Genomic DNA, 4934 nt, shown 5'->3' with positions numbered 1-4934 from the left:
GGTTATGAAACAGGTGCAGGTATCTGTAAAAAGAAAAATAACAATTACTTGATAAATCTCAAATGATATAAATTTTTCTTTGAGAGTATGATACCTCATGACACCTAAATCCATATAAGAATCTCCTCTTCATTTCTTCTCTTTTTGCCCCCCTTTCAGGTTCTGTTTTTGGCATTCTATTTTCAGATTTCTACACTCATTGCTGAGGTAATATGATGTGCAAATTTCCATTAACTGGCAAAATACTGAAAAAAATCAAAGATTTATTCCTAGAAAATATATAGAAAATTTACCACAACAAATCTCTATAAGAACTTCTATAAGGTTATCTATTCCTAATCTCTTACTAAGATTTAAAACACATAAATACAAATATTTATTTTTAAATGCTTGTCAAAATGAAAAAGTCCCTATAAGAAGATGTACAAAAATAGAATCGTATTAAGGTACAGAACAGTAGAAATCTATTGGAATTAATTAACCATAGGATTTGATTCTCTTAAAAAATTTTTTCATACTTAAAATGAATTTTAACATAGAATTTGTGACCAGATTTTCCTTACTTAGCAGACTGCCAGTTCCTGTTTACATACATAATCTCCTATCTTGTCCCTTAATGGAAATCTTTATATTGCTTCACTGTGTAGTTCTACATATGGTTTACATATGGCTCTCAAAGATTTAATAGTTATTGTACAAATGCAATAAAATTTTTTCGTGTTATTTTAGATGTTATAATAGGTGTTCTCACACTTGGCAAAGTCTTTGCGTAACGCATGCAGTTTTGGAAAGTAGGTGCAAAACTAATATTATGAGCCATAGGCATGCAGTATTTCCCAAAGCTCATAGCTCTTTATTTTCTGTCCCTGCGAAAGAAATTAAATTCCCACAGAGTAAAGAAAATATGAACCCAGACTGACTGTGAAAGGACCATGACCCATTGCTGATTACTTGAGATTTGGGGACTTAACCAATACATGTACCCTCAGCTCATCCTCAGGGTTAGTGCATTGTTGTTTAAAGCATATCCACAATGAACAGCCTTCCTTGTGTACAAGCGTCTAGCATTATTTCCTCCACTGTCTCTGGCTATAATCACTACAGTCACTGTTTTGTCTTAGTAGAGCTTCCTAGGTGGTGCTAGTGATAAAGAACCTGACTGCCAACGCAGGAGACAACAGATGCGGGTTCAATTCCTGAGTTAGGAGGATCCCCAGGAGAAGGAAATGGCAACCCACTCCAGTATTCTTCCCTGGAGAATCCCATGGACAGAGGAGCCTGGTGGGTATAGTCCATAGGGTCGTGGAGTAGGACATGACTGAAATGACTTAACACACCCAGAGCCACTTGAAATAACCAATCTCTGAGTAACCTCTACAAATCATTTGAGACATGGGAAAAAAAGAACCACTCTGAAGAGGTTCCCATTCTACCTTTAGCCTTAGTATTTGTCCCAGAAAGAATAAACCATGTCTTTTTCAATAGCATCTGTGTGTATTTGACTGAATGATACCCCAAGGAGCAGTGATACAACACAGGAGTTACGAGAATGAAGACAGTCACTAAAATCCCTTAAGCCACAAATTAAATTAAAGTTGCTCAGTCATGTCTGACTCTTTGTGACCCCATGGACTATATAGTCCATGGAATTCTCCAGGCCAAAATACTGAAGTGGGTAGCCTTTCCCTTCTCCAGGGGATCTTCCCAACCCAGGGATCAAACCCAGGTCTCCCAGATTGCAGGCAGGTTCTTTACCATCTGAGCCATCAGGGAAGCCCAAGAATACTGGAGTGGGTAGCCTATCCCTTCTCCAGCAGATCTTCCCGACCCAGGAATTGAACTGGGGTCTCCTGCATTGAAGGCAGATGCAAGCCACAAGGTATTCCCTTTAATCTTGATGGCCTGTCCAGACAGCCTGTCCAGATGGCCTGTTAGTGACTGAACAACAACTACAAAGATTAGAATCAGAAAGTAATAATGAAATTTTAAGTGGTAGTAAAACAAATGTCTGTCCAGTCAAAGCGATGGTTTTTCAAGTAGTCATGTATGGATGTGAGAGTTGTACTATAAAAAGCTGAGCACCAAAGAACTGATGCTTTTGAACTGCAGTGTTGGAGAAGATTCTTGAGAGTCCCTTGGACCCCAAGGAGATCAAACCAGTCAATCCTAAAGGAACTCAGTCTTGGATATTCATTGGAAGGACTGATGCTGAAGCTGAAACTCCAATACTCTGGCCACCTGATGTGAAGAACTGACTCATTGGAAAAGACCCTGATGCTGGGAAAGATTGAAGGCAGGAGAAGGGGACAATAGAGGATGAGATGTTTGGATGACATCACTGACTTGATGGACATGAGTTTGAGTAAGCTCTGGGAGTTGGTGATGGACAGGAAAGCCTGGCGTGCTGCAGTCCATGGGGTTGCAGAGTTGGACATGACTGAGTGACTGAACTGAAGACAAAATGTGGAAGAGTGGGAAAGAAAGGAGCTTCTTTTTTCAAAGTAGCTCATTGTCCTATCAACTAAGAAATGGATATATCCAGTTGTGGTATATTCTCAAATGTAATCTTTATAGTAGTTAAAACAAATTAATTATATCTAATGTAGCAACATGGGGAAAAAATCTGAAAAACTTAAGCTTAAATGAAGAAATCAAGTTGAAATGTGTTATGTACTGAATAATACTATACATTGAATTTTTAAACCCATAATATAACATTATGTATTGATATGGACACATACATGTAAATGAAATGCATAAAACTTTGATGGGAAGCAGAAAAAATCTACCTTGGGAATAGTTACTTCTGGGCAACTTAGGGAATTGTGGGCTAGGGAGTAAATAGAAGACTTTATACCTGCTTTGCTGTGTTTATTTCAAAATGTCTGAAACAAAGATGGCAAAATGTAAATATTTGTTAAGTGTTAAAAGATGGTTCATGGTATCTGTTATATTCATTTCTATAAATTCCCGAATATTTGAAAGTTTTTTATTTCAATGTAATTTTCTGAATGTTTGAAATAGTTTATCATTTCAACTGCACAACTGAGGTGGGAAAAGTTGTGAGAAATAGACAATTACACGTTGTGAGGTAGGGAAAGTATTGATAGACAATGTATACTCTTTTCTGAGGAAAGAGAAATAAGGCCATGGGAAAGAGATTGACTGGCCATTGGTAAATGCAAGGAACATGGAGCAGTTTGGTGGCTATTCTGAGCAGACAGTTTGGGGAGGGAGAAGATGTCAAAGTCATGGTTAGATAGAACATGGGAAGAGAGAGGGGACTGAGAGGATATAGTGTCCTATTGCAGGGGGAACCAGATGTAAATGAAATGTTTGAAACCTGAACGATAACTGAATGCAGATGCTGGGCCGGAGCCAAGACTCAGACACATACCAGTTAGGGAGAATAAGAAGACATCTACCACCCTTATTCCCTCCTTCAGACACAGACTTTATTGGAATAAACTCAATTACCTGAGACTGTAATCCTCCTGGGCAAATAGTTAAATCCTGACCCCAGTTACGTTTCACACATATACAGCTGTGTCTGTTTAATTGAGGGAAACTCAAGTAAAATCCGGAGAAGGCAATGGCACCCCACTCCAGTACTCTTGCCTGGAAAATCCCATGGACGGAGGAGCCTGGTGGGCTGCAGTCCATGGGGTCCGCAAAGAGTCGGACACGACTGAAGTGACTTCACTTTCACTTTTCACTTTCATGCACTGGAGAAGGAAATGGCAACCCACTCCAGTGTTCTTGCCTGGAGAATCCCAGGGACGGGGAAGCCTGGTGGCCTGCCGTCTATGGGGTCGCACAGAGTCAGACACGACTGAAGTGACTTAGCAGCAGCAGCAAGTAAAATCAGAAACAACAAGAGACAACAGAATATTTAATAAAGGGAGCTAAGTGCCTGGTGCAGTAAATTCAGCAAAGGACCCGAGTGGAGGGCAGAGAATTTAACAGCTCACAGCAGAACCTAAGAGCACCCAGGTGTTCTAGCAACATGTTGGAGCCCTGTTCATATGAATTAACATCTGGTTCACAACTGAGAAACTTTAGGGCACAAGCCTCTGCACCATTCCCCAAACTGAAGAAAAAAATCAGTTTTTCACTCTGCAAAACAAAATTGGTGAAGCTATTAGCAAGGATCCCAAACTAGAAGGTGTTGGCGGCTGCAAAGTCCCAACTTACCAGGCTCAAAGGCAGCTGCAACATCAGAGTTCCAACCAGATTAGTTCCAGGTGGAAGTTCTGGCTGCAGCAGGAGCAATGCCATTCAAGACAGGGGACAGCACTGTTTATCTAACTCACCGTGCTTTAAGGCTAACCAAGCCTATTCTAGAACCCTTTGTCTTTACCGTTGCAAATGATGCTCCATTGGCTGCAGCCTCTGAGATGAGAACCACACCAAGGCAGTGATGGCAACATTGTGACAGGCTGGCACCAATGAGACAGCAGCACCAAGGCTTTTGCTGGGATCTGCAGCTCGACTGCAGTAGCAACAGCAGAGTCCCAGTTTTGGCAGCAGTGGTTTTCAGTTTAGGAAGGCTCAGAAGTGAGCTCTAGCTGGGCTCAGCATGGATAAAGGAAAAGCATCTTGTGAGGGAGTTTCCACAAGTGCATGGAGGAGGGGAACCCCACACTAACTGTGATGGGTAGATGAGGCGTAGAGGAATTGAGACATGAATGCTTCTGTGCTCCCAGGGTGGGAAAAGCTGAGATGTTCAAGTCACCATCACTAGCTACTGTGAAAGACAGCACATTTATGAAAGACTCTGTGCATCAAAGGACATGTGTATTCGCTCAATTGTATCCAACTCTTGGCGACCCCATGGACTGTAGCCTGTCAGGCTCCTCTGTTCATGGGATTTCCCAGGCCAGAATACTGGAGTGGGCTGCCATTCCCTTCTTCAGGGGACTTTCCTGACCCAG

The sequence above is a fragment of the Bubalus kerabau genome, chromosome 7 (genome assembly GCF_029407905.1).
Source record: "Bubalus kerabau isolate K-KA32 ecotype Philippines breed swamp buffalo chromosome 7, PCC_UOA_SB_1v2, whole genome shotgun sequence".
NCBI classification, from domain to species: domain Eukaryota; kingdom Metazoa; phylum Chordata; class Mammalia; order Artiodactyla; family Bovidae; genus Bubalus; species Bubalus kerabau.
This window is presented reverse-complemented; position numbering follows the sequence as displayed.